Source organism: Chiloscyllium punctatum, unplaced genomic scaffold, assembly GCF_047496795.1.
Source record: "Chiloscyllium punctatum isolate Juve2018m unplaced genomic scaffold, sChiPun1.3 scaffold_219, whole genome shotgun sequence".
Taxonomy (NCBI): Eukaryota; Metazoa; Chordata; class Chondrichthyes; order Orectolobiformes; family Hemiscylliidae; genus Chiloscyllium; species Chiloscyllium punctatum.
Genome location: NW_027309953.1, coordinates 370,744 through 396,248, shown reverse-complemented (window position 1 = coordinate 396,248; position 25,505 = coordinate 370,744). Strand labels below are relative to the sequence as shown.

General features: G+C 54.6%; 1 pseudogene; it reads left to right on the top strand.

The window, feature by feature from the left end:
- Positions 1–340: 340 nt before the first annotated feature.
- Positions 341–25,505, top strand: part of LOC140472022 (ephrin-A2 pseudogene) — a 117,219-nt pseudogene continuing 92,054 nt past the window's right edge.

Below are 25,505 nucleotides of genomic sequence, written 5' to 3'. Positions count from 1 at the left end.
CTCCACCGCCTCTTCCTCCCATTCCACCCTCCCCTCCCTTCCCCCTCTCCCCTTCCACTCCCCCCTCCACTTCCCATTCCCCTTCCCCCCTTCCCTCTCCTCCTCCATCCCCTCTCCCTCCCTCTCCCCTTCAACTGGCCATTCCCCTTCCCCCTCTCCTCCTCCACCCCCTCTCCCTTCCCTTTCACCCTCCCCTTCCACTCTCCCCCTCCGCTCTCCTCCTCCAGCCCCATTTCCTCCCCTCCCTCTCCCTCCCCTTTCCCCCTCCCTTCCCCCTCCCCCACTCCCTCTCCCCTTCCCCCCCCACACCCCCCGAATGTGCCCCGTAGCCAGTCCCCCCGTGTGAGTCTGGGACGAGAGGGGATGAGGCACTTCAAGCCCTCTTCTGTCCCTTTAAGGCTGGGTTTCACTGGGGAGCGTTTTCTTTCTTAACAAAACACAATCTCCTTCCCAACAGACAATGCAGCCAAAAAAAAAACCTTCAGGTTTAAAGTTACCCAGGTTTGGGGCGTGTCTCTTCAATCAATTTTGTTTTACCAATTGAGGAGTGAGCTCTGAACCCAAGAGGTGTCTGCGATTGAGAGAGTGTCGGAGAAGAGAGAGAGAGAGAGAGGAACGAAAGAGACTAGAGGGACGCTTAAAAAGTGAAACAAAACAATGCATTTGGAACCTTTCCCACAGCGTGTGCTGTGGTACTGTGTGTTTCTGATTGAAATGGGCCAAATCTCCCCAGCTCGACATACCGTCTACTGGAACAGCACGAATCCGAGGTAAGGCAAAACTTCAGACATTGCAAATCCCCTCCCAGATCTCAAGAAAACTTCAGGGGAAACTGGCTGCCGTCAAACCTTTCCCACCAGACTTTTCAAACTTGTCAGGGAGAGCTCTGAAACTTCTGCAAGGACTTTGGAGTGAGGTCAGGGCAAGAGCCGCAAAGTTCAGAAGCTCTTTCAAACTCGGTGAAAATGTTCCGAAAGTTATTTTCGAAACTGCAGGGGGAAGTACTTGTTGAGAGCTTCCCGGGAAATAAAGTGTTTCAAACTTTGCTGGAAAACTCAAGCAATGTTTTCAGAACTCGTGGGGGGAAATGTGTGCCAAAGCTTTCGCAGGGTCGAAAGTTTTCAGATTTGGTGGAGAAGTTTTTGAAACTTTTTTTGAAACGAGGGATGAGGCATCTGCCTTAACTTTTTGCGGAGAAGAAAGTTTTCAAACTTGTTGGAAAAGTTTTTGAAACTTTTTTTGAAACGAGGGGTTTGGCATCTACCTTCACCTTTTGCAGGGTAGAGAGTTTTCAAACTTGTTGGAAAAGTTTTTGGGAGTTTTATTGTTTTGAAACAAGGGTTGAAATATCTGCCAAAGTTTTTTTTTGAGAGTCAGACGTTTTCAGACTTGTTGGAAGAGGTTTGTTTCCAAACTGGGACGGAGGGGGATGGGGAGGGAAGTGTTTGACAAAGCTTTTGCACAAAATAAACTTTTGAGGGTGATAGCCCTCAAAAGCAAAAATTCAAACTGCACGGAACTTTGAGTGAGAGGGGAGCTTCTGAAAGTTAAATCTTATGAAAGGGTTGAGTAAGGGGGTGGGGGGGTAGACAGAGCAAAAGCAAAAAGGGGGAAGGCAACTTTTGGAAAGATTTCCTTTGAACTTCTCTGCCAGAGAATGCTACCATTCACCTCTTGAAATATTTGCACAGTCAACATGGGGAGGGTGCGGGAGGGACAGAGAGAATGAAACAGTTCCAGGGGAGGGCTTGGGTTTACGAGTTTGGATTTGTGTTCTTGTTATTAAACAAGGCAACGTAGGTCATGTGGTATTTGGTAAATATTTCTGACAGAGTGAGGCCCGGGATCACCTTCTCAACAGCAGAGGTGGTTTACAAAATATTTTGGTTGGTTCTTACAACGACGGCATTGCCCTGGGCTCCTGCCTCGGTTCAAATCGCACACTTTTAATCTGGCACATTTACCACTCACCGAAAGTGGCTGTGACGGATAAACGTTGGGGAATGAGCTTTCAGACGCTGAGGGGAACAGCGACAGAATTCTCGCCCGAGGGAGTGGGCGCTGTCGGAGGGTCAGTGCTGAGAGGGTGGGCGCTGTCGGAGGGTCAGTGTTGAGGGGGTGGGCGCTGTCGGAGGGTCAGTGTTGAGGGGGTGGGCGCTGTCGGAGGGTCAGTGCTGAGGGGGTGGGCGCTGTGGGAGGGTCAGTGCTGAGGGAGCGGGCGCTGTCGGAGGGTCAGTGCTTAGGGAGCGGGCGCTGTCGGTGGGGACGGGTCTGTCCCAGTATACCACTGGGGTACAGTACTGGTGGGGACAGGTCTGTCCCTGTATAACACTGGGGTAGAGTACTGGTGGGGATGGGTCAGTCGCTCTATAACAATGGGGTACAGTACTGGTGGGGATGGGATTGTCCCTGTATAACACTGGGGTACAGTACTGGTGGGGACAGGTCTGTCACTATATAACACTGGGGTACAGTACTGGTGGGGACGGGTCTGTCCCTGTATAACAGTGGGGTAGAATACTGGTGGGGATGGGTCTGTCACTGTATAACGCTGGGGTACAGTACTGGTGGGGACGGGTCTGTCCCTGTATAACACTGGGGTACAGTACTGGTGGGGCGGGTCTGTCACTGTATAACACTGGGGTACAGTACTGGTGGGGACAGGTCTGTCCCTGTATAACACTGGGATACAGTACTGGTGGGGACGGGTCTGTCCCTGTATAACACTGGGGTACAGTATTGGTGGGGACGGGTCTGTCCCTGTATAACACTGGGATACAGTACTGGTGGGGACGGGTCTGTCCCTGTATAACACTGGGGTACAGTACTGGTGGGGACAGGTCTGTCCCTGTATAACACTGGGGTACAGTATTGGTGGGGACGGGTCTGTCCCTGTATAACACTGGGGTACAGTACTGGTGGGGACGGGTCTGTCCCTGTATAACACTGGGGTACAGTACTGGTGTGGACAGGTATGTCACTGTATAACACTGGGGTACAGTATTGGTGGGGACGGGTCTGTCCCTGTATAACACTGGGGTACAGTACTGGTGGGGATGGGTCTGTCCGTGTATAACACTGGGGTACAGTACTGGTGGGGACAGGTCTGTCACTGTATAACACTGGGGTACAGTACTGGTGGGGACGGGTCTGTCACTGTATAACACTGGGGTACAGTACCCGTGGGGACGAGTCTGTCCCTGTGTAACACTGGGGTACAGTACTGGTGGGGCGGGTCTGTCACTGTATAACACTGGGGTACAGTACTGGTGGGGACAGGTCTCTCCCTGTATTACACTGGGGTACAGTACTGGTGGGGACAGGTCTGTCACTATATAACACTGGGGTACAGTACTGGTGGGGACGGGTCTGTCCCTGTATAACAGTGGGGTAGAATACTGGTGGGGATGGGTCTGTCACTGTATAACGCTGGGGTACAGTACTGGTGGGGACGGGTCTGTCCCTGTCTAACACTGGGATACAGTACTTGTGGGGACGGGTCTGTCCCTGTATGGCACTGGGGTACAGTACCGGTGGGGACAGGTCTGTCCCTCTATAACACTGGGGTACAGTACTGGTGGGGACGGGTCTGTCCTTGTATAACACTCGGGTACAGTACTGGTGGGGATGGGTCTGTCCCTGTATAACGCTGGGGTACAGTACTGGTCGGGAAGGGTCTGTCCCTGTAAAACACTAGGGTACGGTACTGGTGGGGACGGGTCTGTCCCTGTCTAACACTGGGATACAGTACTTGTGGGGACGGGTCTGTCCCTGTATGACACTGGGGTACAGTACCGGTGGGGACAGGTCTGTCCCTCTATAACACTGGGGTACAGTACTGGTGGGGACAGGTCTGTCACTATATAACACTGGGGTACAGTACTGGTGGGGACGGGTCTGACATTGTATAACACTGGGGTATAGTACTGGTGGGGACGGGTCTGTCCCTGTATAACACTGGGGTACCGTACTGGTGGGGACAGGTCTGTCCCTGTATAACACTGGGGAACAGTACTGGTGGTGACGGGTCTGTCACTGTATAACACTGGGGTACAGTACCGGTGGGGACGGGTCTGTCCCTGTATAACACTGGGGTACAGTACTGGTGGGGACAGGTCTGTCCCTGTATAACACTGGGGGACAGTACTGGTGGGGACGGGTCTGTCCCTGTTTTACAGTGGGGTACAGTACTGGTGGGGACGGGTCTGTCCCTGTATAACACTAGGGTACGGTACTGGTGGGGGCGGGTCTGTCCCTGTATAACACTGGGGTACAGTACTGGTGGGGACGGGTCTGTCCCTGTATAACACTGGGGTACAGTACTGGTGGGGATGGGTCTGTCCCTGTATAACACTGGGGTACAGTACTGGTGGGGATGGGTCTGTCCCTGTATAACACTGGGGTACAGTACCGGTGGGGGCGGGTCTGTCCCTGTATAACACTGGGATACAGTACCGGTGGGGACGGGTCTGTCCCTGTATAACACTGGGGAACAGTACTGGTGGGGATGGGTCTGTCCCTGTATAACACTGGGGTACAGTACTGGTGGGGACGGGTCTGTCCCTGTATAACACTGGGGTACAGTACCGGTGGGGACGGGTCTGTCCCTGTATAACACTGGGATACAGTACCGGTGGGGACGGGTCTGTCCCTGTATAACACTGGGGTACAGTACTGGTGGGGACGGGTCTGTCCCTGTATAACACTGGGGTACAGTACCGGTGAGGGCGGGTCTGTCCCTGTATAACACTGGGATACAGTACTGGTGGGGACAGGTCTGTCCCTGTACAACACTGGGATACAGGACTGGTGGGGACGGGTCTTTCCCTGTATAACACTGGGGTACAGTACTGGTGGGGACTGGTCTCTCCCTGTATTACACTGGGGTACAGTACTGGTGGGGACGGGTCTGTCCCTGTATAACACTGGGGTACAGTACTGGTCGGGAAGCGTTTGTCCTTGTATAACACTCGGGTACAGTACTGGTGGGGACGGGTCTGTCCCTGTCTAACACTGGGATACAGTACTTGTGGGGACGGGTCTGTCCCTGTATAACACTGGGGTACAGTACTGGTGGGGACGGGTCTGTGCAAGTATAAAACTGGGATACAGTACTTGTGGGGACGGGTCTGTCCCTGTATGACACTGGGGTACAGTACTGGTGGGGACGGGTCTGTCCCTGTATAACACTAGGGGACAGTACTGGTGGGGACAGGTCTGTCCCTGTATAACACTGGGGTACAGTACTGGTGGGGACGGGTCTGTCCCTGTATAACACTGGGGTACAGTACTGGTGGGGACAGGTCTGTCCCTATGTAACAATGGGGTAGACTACTGGTGGGGACAGGTCTGTCCCTGTATAACACTGGGATACAGTACTGGTGGGGACGGGTCTGTCAGTGTATAACACTGGGGTACAGTATTGGTGGGGACGGGTCTGTCCCTGTATAACACTGGGGTACAGTACTGGTGGGGACGGGTCTGTCACTGTATAACACTGGGGTACAGTATTGGTGTGGACAGGTCTGTCACTGTATAACACTGGGGTACAGTATTGGTGGGGACGGGTCTGTCCCTGTATAACACTGGGGTACAGTACTGGTGGGGACGGGTCTGTCCCTGTATAACACTGGGGTACATTACTGGTGGGGACAGGTCTGTCCCTGTATAACACTGGGGTACAGTACTGGTGGGGACAGGTCTGTCACTGTATAACACTGAGATACAGTACTGGTGGGAACGGGTCTGTCCCTGTATAACACTGGGGTACAGTACTGGTGGGGACGGGTCTGTCCCTGTATAACACTGGGGTACAGTACTGGTGTGGACAGGTCTGTCACTGTATAACACTGGGGTACAGTACTGGTGGGGACAGGTCTGTCCCTGTATAACACTGGTGTACAGTACTGGTGGGGGCGGGTCTGTCCCTGTAAAACACTAGGGTACGGTACTGGTGGGGACGGGTCTGTCTCTGTATAACACTGGGGTACAGTACTGGTGGGGACGGGTCTGTCATTGTATAACACTGGGGTACAGTACTGGTGGGGACGGGTCTGTCATTGTATAACACTGGGGTACAGTACTGGTGGGGACGGGTCTGTCATTGTATAACACTGGGGTACAGTACTGGTGGGGACGGGTCTGTCTCTGTATAACACTGGGGTACAGTACTGGTGGGGACGGGTCTGTCCCTGTATAACACTGGGGTACAGTACTGGTGGGGACGGGTCTGTCCCTGTATAACACTGGGGGACAGTACTGGTGGGGACGGGTCTGTCCCTGTATAACAGTGGGGTAGAATACTGGTGGGGACGGGTCTGTCACTGTATAACGCTGGGGTACAGTACTGGTGGGGACGGGTCTGTCCCTGTGTAACACTGGGGTATAGTACTGGTGGGGACGGGTCTGTCCCTGTATAACACTGGGGTACAGTACTGGTGGGGAAGGGTCTGTCCCTGAATAACACTGGGGTACAGTACTGGTGGGGACAGGTCTGTCCCTGTAAAACACTGGGGTACAATACTGGTGGGGACGGGTCTGTCACTGTATAACACTAGGGTACAGTACTGGTGGGGACGGGTCTGTCCCTGTATAACACTGGGGTACAGGACTGGTGGTGACGGGTCTGTCCCTGTATGACACTGGGGTACAGTACTGGTGGGGATGGGTCTGTCCCTGTATAACACTGGGGTACAGTACTGGTGGGGACGGGTCTGTCCCTGTATAACACTGGGGTACAGGACTGGTGGTGACGGGTCTGTCCCTGTATTACACTGGGGTACAGTACTGGTGGGGATGGGTCTGTCCCTGTATGACACTGGGGTACAGTACTGGTGGGGATGGGTCTGTCCCTGTATAACACTGGGGTACAGTACTGGTGGGGACAGGTCTGTCTCTGTATAACACTGGGGTACAGTACTGGTGGGGACGGGTCTGTCACTGTATAACACTGGGGTACAGTACTGGTGGGGACGGGTCTGTCTCTGTATAACACTGGGGTACAGTACTGGTGGGGACGGGTCTGTCCCTGTATAACACTGGGGGACAGTACTGGTGGGGACGGGTCTGTCTCTGTATAACACTGTGGTACAGTACTGGTGGGGACGGGTCTGTCCCTGTATAACACTGGGGGACAGTACTGGTGGGGATGGGTCTGTCCCTGTATAACACTGGGGTACAGTACTGGTGGGGACGGGTCTGTCTCTGTATAACACTGGGGTACAGTACTGGTGGGGACGGGTCTGTCCCTGTATAACACTGGGGTACAGTACTGGTGGGGACGGGTCTGTCTCTGTATAACACTGGGGTACAGTACTGGTGGGGACGGGTCTGTCACTGTATAACACTGGGGTACAGTACTGGTGGGGACGGGTCTGTCCCTGTATAACACTGGGGTACAGTACTGGTGGGGACGGGTCTGTCCCTGTACAACACTGGGGTACAGTACTGGTGGGGACAGGTCTGTCTCTGTATAACACTGGGGGACAGTACTGGTGGGGACGGGTCTGTCCCTGTACAACACTGGGGTACAGTACTGGTGGGGACAGGTCTGTCTCTGTACAACACTGGGGTACAGTACTGGTGGGGACAGGTCTGTCTCTGTACAACACTGGGGTACAGTACTGGTGGGGACAGGTCTGTCTCTGTACAACACTGGGGTACAGTACTGGTGGGGACAGGTCTGTCTCTGTATAACACTGGGGGACAGTACTGGTGGGGACGGGTCTGTCCCTGTATAACACTGGGGTACAGTACTGGTGGGGACAGGTCTGTCCCTGTATAACACTGGGGTACAGTACTGGTGGGGACGGGTCTGTCCCTGTATAACACTGGGGTACAGTACTGGTGGGGAAGGGTCTGTCCCTGTATAACACTGGGGTACAGTACTGGTGGGGACGGGTCTGTCCCTGTATAACACTGGGGTACAGTACTGGTGGGGACAGGTCTGTCCCTGTATAACACTGGGGTACAGTACTGGTGGGGACGGGTCTGTCCCTGTATAACACTGGGGTACAGTACTGGTGGGGACGGGTCTGTCTCTGTATAACACTGGGGGACAGTACTGGTGGGGACGGGTCTGTCCCTGTATAACACTGGGGTACAGTACTGGTGGGGACGGGTCTGTCTCTGTATAACACTGGGGGACAGTACTGGTGGGGACGGGTCTGTCCCTGTATAACACTGGGGTACAGTACTGGTGGGGACGGGTCTGTCTCAGTATAACACTGGGGGACAGTACTGGTGGGGACGGGTCTGTCCCTGTATAACACTGGGGTACAGTACTGGTGGGGACGGGTCTGTCTCTGTATAACACTGGGGGACAGTACTGGTGGGGACGGGTCTGTCTCTGTATAACACTGGGGTACAGTACTGGTGGGGACGGGTCTGTCCCTGTATAACACTGGGGTACAGTACTGGTGGGGACGCGTCTGTCACTGTATAACACTGGGGGACAGTACTGGTGGGGATGGGTCTGTTACTGTATAACACTGGGGTACAGTACTGGTCGGGAAAGGTCTGTCGTTCTATAACACTCGGGTACAGTACTGGTGGGGACGGGTCTGTCCCTGTATAACACTGGGGTACAGTACCGGTGGGGACGGGTCTGTCTCTGTATAACACTGGGGTACAGTACTGGTGGGGACAGGTCTGTCCCTGTATAACACTGGGGCACAGTACTGGTGGGGACAGGTCTGTCCCTGTATAACACTGGGATACAGTACCGGTGGGGACGGGTCTGTCTCTGTATAACACTGGGGTACAGTACTGGTGGGGACAGGTCTGTCCCTGTACAACACTGGGATTCAGTACTGGTGGGGACGGGTCTTTCCCTGTATAACACTGGGGTACCGTACTGGTGGGGACAGGTCTCTCCCTGTATTACACTGGGGTACAGTACTGGTGGGGACGGGTCTGTCCCTGTATAACACTGGGGTACAGTACTGGTCGGGAAGCGTCTGTCCTTGTATAACACTCGGGTACAGTACTGGTGGGGACGGGTCTGTCCCTGTATAACACTGGGGTACAGTACTGGTGGGGACAGGTCTGTCCCTATGTAACAATGGGGTAGACTACTGGTGGGGACAGGTCTGTCCCTGTATAACACTGGGGTACAGTACTGGTGGGGACCGGTCTGTCCCTGTATACCACTGGGGTACAGTACTTGTGGGGACGGGTCTGTCCCTGTATAACACTGCGGTACAGTGCCGGTGGGGAAGGGTCTGTCCCTGTATAACACTGGGATACAGAACTGGTGGGGACGGGTCTGTTACTGTATAACACTGGGGTACAGTACGGGTGGGGATGGGTCTGTTACTGTATAACACTGGGGTACAGTACTGGTGGGGACAGGTCTGTCCCTGTATAACACTGGGGTACAGTACTGGTGGGGAAGGGTCTGTCCCTGTATAACACTGGGGTACAGTACTGGTGGGGAAGGGTCTGTCCGTGCATAACACTGGGGTACAGTACTGGTGGGGACGGGTCTGTCCCTGTATGACACTGGGGTACAGTACTGGTGGGGAAGGGTCTGTCCGTGCATAACACTGGGGTACAGTACTGGTGGGGACGGGTCTGTCCCTGTATGACACTGGGGTACAGTACTGGTGGGGACGGGTCTGTCACTGTATAACACTGGGGTACAGTACTGGTGGGGACGGGTCTGTCCCTGTATGACACTGGGGTACAGTACTGGTGGGGACGGGTCTGTCCCTGTATAACACTGGGGTACAGTACCGGTGGGGACGGGTCTGTCCCTGTATAACACTGGGGTACAGTACCGGTGGGGACGGGTCTGTCCCTGTATAATACTGTGGTACGGTACTGGTGGGGATGGGTCTGTTACTGTATAACACTGGGGTACAGTACCGGTGGGGACGGGTCTGTCTCTGTATAACACTGGGGTACAGTACTGGTGGGGACTGGTCTGTCCCTGTATAACACTGGGGTACAGTACTGGTGGGGACGGGTCTGTCCCTGTATAACACTGGGGTACAGTACTGGTGGGGACGGGCATCTTGCTGTATTCCACTGGGGAACAGTACTGGTGGGGACAGGTTTGTCCCTGTATAACACTGGGGTACAGTACTGGTGGGGATGGGTCTGTCCCTGTATAACACTGGGGGACAGTACTGGTGGGGACGGGTCTGTCCCTGTACAACAATGTGGGACAGTACTGGTGGGGATGGGTCTGTCCCTGTATAAAACTGGGGTACAGTACTGGTGGGGACGGGTCTGTCCCTGTATAAAACTGGGGTACAGTACTGGTGGAGACGGGTCTGTCCCTGTATAACACTGGGGTACAGGACCGGTGGGGATGGGTCTGTTACTGTATAACACTGGGGTACAGTACTGGTGGGGATGGGTCTGTCCCTGTATAACACTGGGATACAGTACCGGTGGGGACGGGTCTGTCTCTGTATAACACTGGGGTACAGTACTGGTGGGGACGGTCTGTCACAGTATAACACTGGGGTACAGTACTGGTTGGGACTGGTCGGTCCCTGTAAAACAATGGGGCACAGTACTGGTGGGGACGGGCCTCTTGCTGTATTACACTGGGGTACGGTACTGGTGGGGACGGGTCTGTCCCTGTATAACACTGGGGTACAGTACTGGTGGGGACGGGTCTGTCACTGTATAACACTGGGGTACAGTACTGGTGGGGACGGTCTGTCACTGTATAACACTGGGGGACAGTACTGGTGGGGACGGGTCTGTCACTGTATAACACTGGGGTACAGTACTGATGGGGACGGGTCTGTCCCTGTATAACACTGGGGTACAGTACTGGTGGGGACAGGTCTGTCCCTGCATAACACTGGGGTACAGTACTGGGGGGGACAGGTCTGTCCCTGTATAACATTGGGGTACAGTACTGGTGGGGACGTGTCTGTCCCTGTATAACACTGGGGTACAGTACTGGTGGGGACGGTTCTGTCCCTGTATAACATTGGGGTACAGTACTGGTGTGGACGTGTCTGTCCCTGTATAACATTGGGGTACAGTACTGGGGGGGACAGGTCTGTCCCTGTATAACATTGGGGTACAGTACTGGTGGGGACGGGTCTGTCACTGTATAACACTGTGGTACAGTACTGGTGGGGACGGGTCTGTCCCTGTATAACACTGGGGTACAGAACTGGTGGGGACGTGTCTGTCCCTGTATAACACTGGGGTACAGTACTGGTGGGGACAGGTCTGTCCCTGTATAACACTGGGGTACAGTACTGGTGGGGACAGGTCTGTCACTGTGTAACACTGGGGTACAGTACTGGTGGGGACGGGTCTGTCCCTGTATAACACTGGGGTACAGAACTGGTGGGGACGTGTCTGTCCCTGTGTAACACTGGGGTACAGTACTGGTGGGGTCGGGTCTCTCCCTGTATAACACTGAGGTACAGTACTGGTGTGGACGGGTCTGTCCCTGTATAACACTGGGGTACAGTACTGGTGGGGACGGGTCTGTCCCTGTATAACACTGGGGTACAGTGCTGGTGTGGACCGGTCTGTCCCTGTATAACACTGGGGTACAGTACAGGTGGGGACGGGTTTGTCCCTGTATAACACTGGGGTACAGTACTGGTGGGGACAGGTCTGTCACTGTATAACTCTGGGGTACAGTACTGGTGGGGACGGGGCTGTCCCTATATAACACTGGGGTACAGTACTGGTGGGGATGGTCTGTCCCTGTATAACAGGGGGGTACAGTACTGGTGGGGACGGGTCTGTCCCTGTATAACACTGGGGTACAGTACTGGTGGGGACAGGTCTGTCACTGTATAACAGTGGGGTACAGTAGTGGTTGGGATGGATCTGTCCCTGTATAACACTGGGGGACAGTACTGGTGTGGACGGGTCTGTCCCTGTATAACACTGGGGTACAGTACTGGTGGGGATGGTCTGTCCCTGTATAACACTGGGGTACAGTACTGGTGGGGATGGGTCTGTCCCTGTATAACACTGGGGTACAGTACTGGTGGGGACGGGTCTGTCCCTGTATAACACTGGGGTACAGTACTGGTGGGGATGGGTCTGTCCCTGTATAACACTGGGGGACATTACTGGTGGGGATGGGTCTGTCTCTGTATAACACTGGGGTACAGTACTGGTGGGGACGGGTCTGTCCCTGTATAACACTGGGGTACAGTACTGGTGGGGACAGGTCTGTCCCTGTATAACACTGGGGTACAGTACTGGTGGGGACAGGTCTGTCCCTGTATAACAATGGGGGACATTACTGGTGGGGATGGTCTGTCCCTGTATAACACTGTGGTACAGTACTGGGTGGGGACGGGTCTGTCCCTGTATAACACTGGGGTACAGTACTGGTGGGGACGGGTCTGTCCCTGTATACCACTGGGGTACAGTACTGGTGGGGACGGGTCTGTCCCTGTATAACATTGGGGTACAGTACTGGTGGGGACGGGTCTCTCCCTGTATAACACTGGGGTACAGTGCTGGTGTGGACGGGTCTGTCCCTGTATAACATTGGGGTACAGTACTGGTGGGGACGGGTCTGTCCCTGTATAACACTGGGGTACAGTACTGGTGTGGACGGGTCTGTCCCTGTATAACATTGGGGTACAGTACTGGTGGGGACGGGTCTGTCCCTGTATAACACTGGGGTACAGTACCGGTGGGGACGGGTCTGTCCCTGTATAACACTGGGGGACAGTACCGGTGGGGACGGGTCTGTCCCTGTGTAACATTGGGGTACAGTACTGGTGGGGACGGGTCTGTCCCTGTATAACATTGGGGTACAGTACTGGTGGGGACGGGTCTGACCCTGTATAACACTGGGGTACAGTACTGGTGGGGATGGTCTGTCCCTGTATAACAGTGGGGTACAGTACTGGTGGGGATGGGTCTGTCCCTGTATAACACTGGGGTACAGTAGTGGTTGGGATGGATCTGTCCCTGTATTACACTGGGGTACAGTTCTGGTGGGGATGGTCTGTCCCTGTATAACAGTGGGGTACAGTACTGGTGGGGATGGGTCTGTCCCTGTATAACACTGGGGTACAGTACTGGTGGGGATGGGTCTGTTACTGTATAACACTGGGGTACAGTACTGGTGGGGACAGGTCTGTCCCTGTATAACACTGGGGTACAGTACTGGTGGGGAAGGGTCTGTCCCTGTATAACACTGGGGTACAGTACTGGTGGGGAAGGGTCTGTCCGTGCATAACACTGGGGTACAGTACTGGTGGGGACGGGTCTGTCCCTGTATGACACTGGGGTACAGTACTGGTGGGGAAGGGTCTGTCCGTGCATAACACTGGGGTACAGTACTGGTGGGGACGGGTCTGTCCCTGTATGACACTGGGGTACAGTACTGGTGGGGACGGGTCTGTCACTGTATAACACTGGGGTACAGTACTGGTGGGGACGGGTCTGTCCCTGTATGACACTGGGGTACAGTACTGGTGGGGACGGGTCTGTCCCTGTATAACACTGGGGTACAGTACCGGTGGGGACGGGTCTGTCCCTGTATAACACTGGGGTACAGTACTGGTGGGGACGGGTCTGTCCCTGTATAATACTGTGGTACGGTACTGGTGGGGATGGGTCTGTTACTGTATAACACTGGGGTACAGTACCGGTGGGGACGGGTCTGTCTCTGTATAACACTGGGGTACAGTACTGGTGGGGACTGGTCTGTCCCTGTATAACACTGGGGTACAGTACTGGTGGGGACGGGTCTGTCCCTGTATAACACTGGGGTACAGTACTGGTGGGGACGGGCCTCTTGCTGTATTCCACTGGGGAACAGTACTGGTGGGGACAGGTTTGTCCCTGTATAACACTGGGGTACAGTACTGGTGGGGATGGGTCTGTCCCTGTATAACACTGGGGGACAGTACTGGTGGGGACGGGTCTGTCCCTGTACAACAATGTGGGACAGTACTGGTGGGGATGGGTCTGTCCCTGTATAAAACTGGGGTACAGTACTGGTGGGGACGGGTCTGTCCCTGTATAACACTGGGGTACAGGACCGGTGGGGATGGGTCTGTTACTGTATAACACTGGGGTACAGTACTGGTGGGGATGGGTCTATCCCTGTATAACACTGGGGTACACTACCGGTGGGGACGGGTCTGTCCCTGTATAACACTGGGATACAGTACCGGTGGGGACGGGTCTGTCTCTGTATAACACTGGGGTACAGTACTGGTGGGGACGATCTGTCACAGTATAACACTGGGGTACAGTACTGGTTGGGACTGGTCGGTCCCTGTAAAACAATGGGGCACAGTACTGGTGGGGACGGGCCTCTTGCTGTTTTACACTGGGGTACGGTACTGGTGGGGACGGGTCTGTCCCTGTATAACACTGGGGTACAGTACTGGTGGGGACGGGTCTGTCACTGTATAACACTGGGGTACAGTACTGGTGGGGACGGTCTGTCACTGTATAACACTGGGGGACAGTACTGGTGGGGACGGGTCTGTCACTGTATAACACTGGGGTACAGTACTGATGGGGACGGGTCTGTCCCTGTATAACACTGGGGTACAGTACTGGTGGGGACAGGTCTGTCCCTGCATAACACTGGGGTACAGTACTGGGGGGGACAGGTCTGTCCCTGTATAACATTGGGGTACAGTACTGGTGGGGACGTGTCTGTCCCTGTATAACACTGGGGTACAGTACTGGTGGGGACGGTTCTGTCCCTGTATAACATTGGGGTACAGTACTGGTGTGGACGTGTCTGTCCCTGTATAACATTGGGGTACAGTACTGGGGGGGACAGGTCTGTCCCTGTATAACATTGGGGTACAGTACTGGTGGGGACGGGTCTGTCACTGTATAACACTGTGGTACAGTACTGGTGGGGACGGGTCTGTCCCTGTATAACACTGGGGTACAGAACTGGTGGGGACGTGTCTGTCCCTGTATAACACTGGGGTACAGTACTGGTGGGGACAGGTCTGTCCCTGTATAACACTGGGGTACAGTACTGGTGGGGACAGGTCTGTCACTGTGTAACACTGGGGTACAGTACTGGTGGGGACGGATCTGTCCCTGTATAACACTGGGGTACAGAACTGGTGGGGACGTGTCTGTCCCTGTGTAACACTGGGGTACAGTACTGGTGGGGTCGTGTCTCTCCCTGTATAACACTGAGGTACAGTACTGGTGTGGACGGGTCTGTCCCTGTATAACACTGGGGTACAGTACTGGTGGGGACGGGTCTGTCCCTGTATAACACTGGGGTACAGTGCTGGTGTGGACGGGTCTGTCCCTGTATAACACTGGGGTACAGTACTGGTGGGGACGGGTTTGTCCCTGTATAACACTGGGGTACAGTACTGGTGGGGACAGGTCTGTCACTGTATAACTCTGGGGTACAGTACTGGTGGGGACGGGGCTGTCCCTATATAACACTGGGGTACAGTACTGGTGGGGATGGTCTGTCCCTGTATAACAGGGGGGTACAGTACTGGTGGGGACGGGTCTGTCCCTGTATAACACTGGGGTACAGTACTGGTGGGGACAGGTCTGTCACTGTATAACAGTGGGGTACAGTAGTGGTTGGGATGGATCTGTCCCTGTATAACACTGGGGGACAGTACTGGTGTGGACGGGTCTGTCCCTGTATAACACTGGGGTACAGTACTGGTGGGGATGGTCTGTCCCTGTATAACACTGGGGTACAGTACTGGTGGGGATGGGTCTGTCCCTGTATAACACTGGGGTACAGTACTGGTGGGGACGGGTCTGTCCCTGTATAACACTGGGGTACAGTACTGGTGGGGATGGGTCTGTCCCTGTATAACACTGGGGGACATTACTGGTAGGGATGGGTCTGTCTCTGTATAACACTGGGGTACAGTACTGGTGGGGACGGGTCTGTCCCTGTATAACACTGGGGTACAGTACTGGTGGGGACAGGTCTGTCCCTGTATAACACTGGGGTACAGTACTGGTGGGGACAGGTCTGTCCCTGTATAACAATGGGGGACATTACTGGTGGGGATTGTCTGTCCCTGTATAACACTGTGGTACAGTACTGGGTGGGGACGGGTCTGTCCCTGTATAACACTGGGGTACAGTACTGGTGGGGACGGGTCTGTCCCTGTATACCACTGGGGTACAGTACTGGTGGGGACGGGTCTGTCCCTGTATAACATTGGGGTACAGTACTGGTGGGGACGGGTCTCTCCATGTATAACACTGGGGTACAGTGCTGGTGTGGACGGGTCTGTCCCTGTATAACATTGGGGTACAGTACTGGTGGGGACGGGTCTTTCCCTGTATAACACTGGGGTACAGTACTGGTGTGGACGGGTCTGTCCCTGTATAACATTGGGGTACAGTACTGGTGGGGACGGGTCTGTCCCTGTATAACACTGGGGTACAGTACCGGTGGGGAAGGGTCTGTCCCTGTATAACACTGGGGGACAGTACCGGTGGGGACGGGTCTGTCCCTGTGTAACATTGGGGTACAGTACTGGTGGGGACGGGTCTGTCCCTGTATAACATTGGGGTACAGTACTGGTGGGGACGGGTCTGACCCTGTATAACACTGGGGTACAGTACTGGTGGGGATGGTCTGTCCCTGTATAACAGTGGGGTACAGTACTGGTGGGGATGGGTCTGTCCCTGTATAACACTGGGGTACAGTAGTGGTTGGGATGGATCTGTCCCTGTATAACACTGGGGTACAGTTCTGGTGGGGATGGTCTGTCCCTGTATAACAGTGGGGTACAGTACTGGTGGGGATGGGTCTGTCCCTGTATAACACTGGGGTACAGTACTGGTGGGGACGGGTCTGTCCCTGTATAACACTGGGGTACAGTACTGGTGGGGACGGGTCTATCCCTGTATAACACTGGGGTACAGTACTGGTGGGGACGGGTCTGTCCCTGTATAACACTGGGGTACAGTACTGGTGGGGATGGTCTGTCCCTGTATAACACTGGGGTACAGTACTGGTGGGGACGGGTCTGTCCCTGTATAACACTGGGATACAGTACTGGTGGGGATGGTCTGTCCCTGTATAACACTGGGGTACAGTACCGGTGGGGACGGGTCTGTCCCTGTATAACACTGGGGTACAGTACTGGTGGGGATGGTCTGTCCCTGTATAACACTGGGGTACAGTACCGGTGGGGACGGGTCTGTCCCTGTATAACACTGGGGTACAGTACTGGTGGGGATGGTCTGTCCCTGTATAACACTGGGGTACAGTACCGGTGGGGACGGGTCTGTCCCTGTATAACACTGGGGTACAGTACTGGTGGGGATGGTCTGTCCCTGTATAACACTGGGGTACAGTACCGGTGGGGACGGGTCTGTCCCTGTATAACACTGGGGTACAGTACTGGTGGGGATGGTCTGTCCCTGTATAACACTGGGGTACAGTACTGGTGGGGATGGTCTGTCCCTGTATAACACTGGGGTACAGTACTGGTGGGGACGGGTCTGTCCCTGTATAACACTGGGGTACAGTACTGGTGGGGATGGTCTGTCCCTGTATAACACTGGGGTACAGTACTGGTGGGGACGGGTCTGTCCCTGTATAACACTGGGGTGCAGTACTGGTGGGGATGGTCTGTCCCTGTATAACACTGGGGTACAGTACTGGTGGGGACAGGTCTGTCCCTGTATAACACTGGGGTACAGTACTGGTGGGGACAGGTCTTACCCTGTATAACACTGGGGTACAGTACTGGTGGGCACAGGTCTTACCCTGTATAACACTGGGGTACAGTACTGGTGGGGACAGGTCTGTCCCTGTATTACACTGTGGTACAGAACCGGTGGGGACGGGTCTGTCCCTGTATAACACTGGGGTACAGTACTGGTGGGGATGGGTCTGTCCCTGTATAACGCTGGGGTACAGTACTCGTGGGGATGGATCTGTCCCTGTATAACACTGGGGTACAGTACTGGTGGGGATGGGTCTGTCCCTGTATACCGCTGGGGTACAGTACTGGTGGGGACGGGTCTGTCCCTGTATAACACTGGGGTACAGTACTGGTTGGGACGGGTCTGTCCCTGTATAACACTGGGGTGCAGTACTGGTGGGGACGGGTCTGTCACTGTATAACACTGGGGTACAGTCCTGGTGGGGACAGGTCTGTCCCTGTATAACACTGGGGTACAGTACTGGTGGGGACGGGTCTGTCACTGTATAACACTGGGGTACAGTACTGATGGGGACGGGTCTGTCCCTGTATAACACTGGGGTACAGTACTGGTGGGGACAGGTCTGTCCCTGCATAACACTGGGGTACAGTACTGGGGGGGACAGGTCTGTCCCTGTATAACATTGGGGTACAGTACTGGTGGGGACGTGTCTGTCCCTGTATAACACTGGGGTACAGTACTGGTGGGGACGGTTCTGTCCCTGTATAACATTGGGGTACAGTACTGGTGTGGACGTGTCTGTCCCTGTATAACATTGGGGTACAGTACTGGGGGGGACAGGTCTGTCCCTGTATAACATTGGGGTACAGTACTGGTGGGGACGGGTCTGTCACTGTATAACACTGTGGTACAGTACTGGTGGGGACGGGTCTGTCCCTGTATAACACTGGGGTACAGAACTGGTGGGGACGTGTCTGTCCCTGTATAACACTGGGGTACAGTACTGGTGGGGACAGGTCTGTCCCTGTATAACACTGGCGTACAGTACTGGTGGGGACAGGTCTGTCACTGTGTAACACTGGGGTACAGTACTGGTGGGGACGGGTCTGTCCCTGTATAACACTGGGGTACAGAACTGGTGGGGACGTGTCTGTCCCTGTGTAACACTGGGGTACAGTACTGGTGGGGTCGGGTCTCTCCCTGTATAACACTGAGGTACAGTACTGGTGTGGACGGGTCTGTCCCTGTATAACACTGGGGTACAGTACTGGTGGGGACGGGTCTGTCCCTGTATAACACTGGGGTACAGTGCTGGTGTGGACGGGTCTGTCCCTGTATAACACTGGGGTACAGTACTGGTGGGGACGGGTTTGTCCCTGTATAACACTGGGGTACAGTACTGGTGGGGTCAGGTCTGTCACTGTATAACACTGGGGTACAGTCCTGGTGGGGACAGGTCTGTCCCTGTATAACACTGGGGTACAGTACTGGTGGGGATGGGTCTGTCACTGTATAACACTGGGGTACAGTACTGATGGGGACGGGTCTGTCCCTGTATAACACTGGGGTACTGTACTGGTGGGCACAGGTCTTACCCTGTATAACACTGGGGTACAGTACTGGTGGGGACAGGTCTTACCCTGTATAACACTGGGGTACAGTACTGGTGGGCACAGGTCTTACCCTGTATAACACTGGGGTACAGTACTGGTGGGGACAGGTCTGTCCCTGTATTACACTGTGGTACAGAACCGGTGGGGACGGGTCTGTCCCTGTATAACACTGGGGTACAGTACTGGTGGGGATGGGTCTGTCCCTGTATAACGCTGGGGTACAGTACTCGTGGGGATGGATCTGTCCCTGTATAACACTGGGGTACAGTACTGGTGGGGATGGGTCTGTCCCTGTATACCGCTGGGGTACAGTACTGGTGGGGATGGGTCTGTCTCTGTATAACACTGGGGTACAGTACTGGTGGGGACGGGTCTGTCCCTGTATAACACTGGGGTACAGTACTGGTGGGGACAGGTCTGTCCCTGTATAACACTGGGGTACAGTACTGGTGGGGACAGGTCTGTCCCTGTATAACAATGGGGGACATTACTGGTGGGGATGGTCTGTCCCTGTATAACACTGTGGTACAGTACTGGGTGGGGACGGGTCTGTCCCTGTATTACACTGGGGTACAGTACTGGTGGGGACGGGTCTGTCCCTGTATACCACTGGGGTACAGTACTGGTGGGGACGGGTCTGTCCCTGTATAACATTGGGGTACAGTACTGGTGGGGACGGGTCTCTCCCTGTATAACACTGGGGTACAGTGCTGGTGTGGACGGGTCTGTCCCTGTATAACACTGGGGTACAGTACTGGTTGGGATGGATCTGTCTCTGTATAACACTGGGGTACTGTACTGGTGGGAACGGGTCTGTCCCTGTATAACACTGGGGGACAGTACTGGTGGGGATGGGTCTGTCCCTGTATAACACTGGGGTACAGTACTGGTTGGGATGGATCTGTCTGTGTATAACACTGGGGTACTGTACTGGTGGGGACGGGTCTGTCCCTGTATAACACTGGGGTACAGTACTGGTGGGGACGGGTCTGTCCCTGTGTAACACTGGGGTACAGTACTGGTGGGGATGGGTCTGTCCCTGTATAACACTGGGGTACAGTACTGGTGGGGACGGGTCTGTCATTGTATAACACTGGGGTACAGTACTGGTGGGGACAGGTCTGTCCCTGTATAACACCTGGGTACAGTACTGGTGGGGACGGGTCTGTCCCTGTATAACACTGGGGTACAGTACTGGTGGGGACGGGTCTGTCCCTGTATAACACTGGGGTACAGTACTGGTGGGGACAGGTCTGTCCCTGTATAACACTGGGGTACAGTACTGGTGGGGACAAGTCTGTCCCTGTATAACACCTGGGGACAGTAGTGTTGGGGACTTGTCTGTTTCTGTATAACACTGGGGAACAGTACTGGTGGGGACAGGTCTGTCCCTGTATAACACTGGGGGACAGTAGTGTTGGGGACGTGTCTGTTTCTGTATAACACTGGGGTACAGTACTGGTGGGGACAGGTCTGTGACTGTATAACACTGGGGTACAGTACTGGTGGGGACGGGTCTGTGACTGTATAACACTGGGATACAGTACTGGTGGGGACAGGTCTGTCTCTGTATAACACTGGGGTACAGTACTGGTGGGGACAGGTCTGTCCCTGTATAACACTGGGGGACAGTAGTGTTGTGGACGTGTCTGTTTCTGTATAACACTGGGGTACAGTACTGGTGGGGACGGGTCTGTCCCTGTATAACACTGGGGGACAGTAGTGTTGGGGACGGGTCTGTGACTGTATAACACTGGGGTACAGTACTGGTGGGGACAGGTCTGTCTCTGTATAACACTGGGGTACAGTACTGGTGGGGAAAGGTCTGTCCCTGTATAACACTGGGATAGAGTACTGGTGGGTATGGGTCTGTCCCTGTATAACACTGGGGTACAGTACTGGTGGGGACAGGTCTGTCCCTGTATAACACTGGGGGACAGTAGTGTTGGGGACGTGTCTGTTTCTGTATAACACTGGGGTACAGTACTGGTGGAGACGGGTCTGTGACTGTATAACACTGGGATACAGTACTGGTGGGGACAGGTCTGTCCCTGTACAACACTGGGATACAGGACTGGTGGGGACGGGTCTTTCCCTGTATAACACTGGGGTACTGTACTGGTGGGGACGGGTCTCTCCCTGTATTACACTGGGGTACAGTACTGGTGGGGACGGGTCTGTCCCTGTATAACACTGGGGTACAGTACTGGTCGGGAAGCGTTTGTCCTTGTATAACACTGGGGTACAGTACTGGTGGGGACGGGTCTGTCCCTGTCTAACACTGGGATACAGTACTTGTGGGGACGGGTCTGTCCCTGTATAACACTGGGGTACAGTACTGGTGGGGACGGGTCTGTCCCTGTATAACATTGGGGTACAGTACTGGTGGGGACGGGTCTGTCCCTGTATAACACTGGGGTACAGTACCGGTGGGGAAGGGTCTGTCCCTGTATAACACTGGGGGACAGTACCGGTGGGGACGGGTCTGTCCCTGTGTAACATTGGGGTACAGTACTGGTGGGGACGGGTCTGTCCCTGTATAACATTGGGGTACAGTACTGGTGGGGACGGGTCTGACCCTGTATAACACTGGGGTACAGTACTGGTGGGGATGGTCTGTCCCTGTATAACAGTGGGGTACAGTACTGGTGGGGATGGGTCTGTCCCTGTATAACACTGGGGTACAGTAGTGGTTGGGATGGATCTGTCCCTGTATAACACTGGGGTACAGTTCTGGTGGGGATGGTCTGTCCCTGTATAACAGTGGGGTACAGTACTGGTGGGGATGGGTCTGTCCCTGTATAACACTGGGGTACAGTACTGGTGGGGACGGGTCTGTCCCTGTATAACACTGGGGTACAGTACTGGTGGGGACGGGTCTATCCCTGTATAACACTGGGGTACAGTACTGGTGGGGACGGGTCTGTCCCTGTATAACACTGGGGTACAGTACTGGTGGGGATGGTCTGTCCCTGTATAACACTGGGGTACAGTACTGGTGGGGACGGGTCTGTCCCTGTATAACACTGGGATACAGTACTGGTGGGGATGGTCTGTCCCTGTATAACACTGGGGTACAGTACCGGTGGGGACGGGTCTGTCCCTGTATAACACTGGGGTACAGTACTGGTGGGGATGGTCTGTCCCTGTATAACACTGGGGTACAGTACCGGTGGGGACGGGTCTGTCCCTGTATAACACTGGGGTACAGTACTGGTGGGGATGGTCTGTCCCTGTATAACACTGGGGTACAGTACCGGTGGGGACGGGTCTGTCCCTGTATAACACTGGGGTACAGTACTGGTGGGGATGGTCTGTCCCTGTATAACACTGGGGTACAGTACCGGTGGGGACGGGTCTGTCCCTGTATAACACTGGGGTACAGTACTGGTGGGGATGGTCTGTCCCTGTATAACACTGGGGTACAGTACTGGTGGGGATGGTCTGTCCCTGTATAACACTGGGGTACAGTACTGGTGGGGACGGGTCTGTCCCTGTATAACACTGGGGTACAGTACTGGTGGGGATGGTCTGTCCCTGTATAACACTGGGGTACAGTACTGGTGGGGACGGGTCTGTCCCTGTATAACACTGGGGTACAGTACTGGTGGGGATGGTCTGTCCCTGTATAACACTGGGGTACAGTACTGGTGGGGACAGGTCTGTCCCTGTATAACACTGGGGTACAGTACTGGTGGGGACAGGTCTTACCCTGTATAACACTGGGGTACAGTACTGGTGGGCACAGGTCTTACCCTGTATAACACTGGGGTACAGTACTGGTGGGGACAGGTCTGTCCCTGTATTACACTGTGGTACAGAACCGGTGGGGACGGGTCTGTCCCTGTATAACACTGGGGTACAGTACTGGTGGGGATGGGTCTGTCCCTGTATAACGCTGGGGTACAGTACTCGTGGGGATGGATCTGTCCCTGTATAACACTGGGGTACAGTACTGGTGGGGATGGGTCTGTCCCTGTATACCGCTGGGGTACAGTACTGGTGGGGACGGGTCTGTCCCTGTATAACACTGGGGTACAGTACTGGTTGGGACGGGTCTGTCCCTGTATAACACTGGGGTGCAGTACTGGTGGGGACGGGTCTGTCACTGTATAACACTGGGGTACAGTCCTGGTGGGGACAGGTCTGTCCCTGTATAACACTGGGGTACAGTACTGGTGGGGACGGGTCTGTCACTGTATAACACTGGGGTACAGTACTGATGGGGACGGGTCTGTCCCTGTATAACACTGGGGTACAGTACTGGTGGGGACAGGTCTGTCCCTGCATAACACTGGGGTACAGTACTGGGGGGGACAGGTCTGTCCCTGTATAACATTGGGGTACAGTACTGGTGGGGACGTGTCTGTCCCTGTATAACACTGGGGTACAGTACTGGTGGGGACGGTTCTGTCCCTGTATAACATTGGGGTACAGTACTGGTGTGGACGTGTCTGTCCCTGTATAACATTGGGGTACAGTACTGGGGGGGACAGGTCTGTCCCTGTATAACATTGGGGTACAGTACTGGTGGGGACGGGTCTGTCACTGTATAACACTGTGGTACAGTACTGGTGGGGACGGGTCTGTCCCTGTATAACACTGGGGTACAGAACTGGTGGGGACGTGTCTGTCCCTGTATAACACTGGGGTACAGTACTGGTGGGGACAGGTCTGTCCCTGTATAACACTGGCGTACAGTACTGGTGGGGACAGGTCTGTCACTGTGTAACACTGGGGTACAGTACTGGTGGGGACGGGTCTGTCCCTGTATAACACTGGGGTACAGAACTGGTGGGGACGTGTCTGTCCCTGTGTAACACTGGGGTACAGTACTGGTGGGGTCGGGTCTCTCCCTGTATAACACTGAGGTACAGTACTGGTGTGGACGGGTCTGTCCCTGTATAACACTGGGGTACAGTACTGGTGGGGACGGGTCTGTCCCTGTATAACACTGGGGTACAGTGCTGGTGTGGACGGGTCTGTCCCTGTATAACACTGGGGTACAGTACTGGTGGGGACGGGTTTGTCCCTGTATAACACTGGGGTACAGTACTGGTGGGGACAGGTCTGTCACTGTATAACACTGGGGTACAGTCCTGGTGGGGACAGGTCTGTCCCTGTATAACACTGGGGTACAGTACTGGTGGGGACGGGTCTGTCACTGTATAACACTGGGGTACAGTACTGATGGGGACGGGTCTGTCCCTGTATAACACTGGGGTACTGTACTGGTGGGCACAGGTCTTACCCTGTATAACACTGGGGTACAGTACTGGTGGGGACAGGTCTTACCCTGTATAACACTGGGGTACAGTACTGGTGGGCACAGGTCTTACCCTGTATAACACTGGGGTACAGTACTGGTGGGGACAGGTCTGTCCCTGTATTACACTGTGGTACAGAACCGGTGGGGACGGGTCTGTCCCTGTATAACACTGGGGTACAGTACTGGTGGGGATGGGTCTGTCCCTGTATAACGCTGGGGTACAGTACTCGTGGGGATGGATCTGTCCCTGTATAACACTGGGGTACAGTACTGGTGGGGATGGGTCTGTCCCTGTATACCGCTGGGGTACAGTACTGGTGGGGACGGGTCTGTCCCTGTATAACACTGGGGTACAGTACTGGTGGGGACGGGTCTGTCACTGTATAACACTGGGGTACAGTACTGATGGGGACGGGTCTGTCCCTGTATAACACTGGGGTACAGTACTGGTGGGGAAGGGTCTGTCCCTGCATAACACTGGGGTACAGTACTGGGGGGGACAGGTCTGTCCCTGTATAACATTGGGGTACCGTACTGGTGGGGACGTGTCTGTCCCTGTATAACACTGGGGTACAGTACTGGTGGGGACGGTTCTGTCCCTGTATAACATTGGGGTACAGTACTGGTGTGGACATGTCTGTCCCTGTATAACATTGGGGTACAGTACTCGGGGGGACAGGTCTGTCCCTGTATAACATTGGGGTACAGTACTGGTGGGGACGGGTCTGTCACTGTATAACACTGTGGTACAGTACTGGTGGGGACGGGTCTGTCCCTGTATAACACTGGGGTACAGAACTGGTGGGGACGTGTCTGTCCCTGTATAACACTGGGGTACAGTACTGGTGGGGACAGGTCTGTCCCTGTATAACACTGGCGTACAGTACTGGTGGGGACAGGTCTGTCACTGTGTAACACTGGGGTACAGTACTGGTGGGGACGGGTCTGTCCCTGTATAACACTGGGGTACAGAACTGGTGGGGACGTGTCTGTCCCTGTGTAACACTGGGGTACAGTACTGGTGG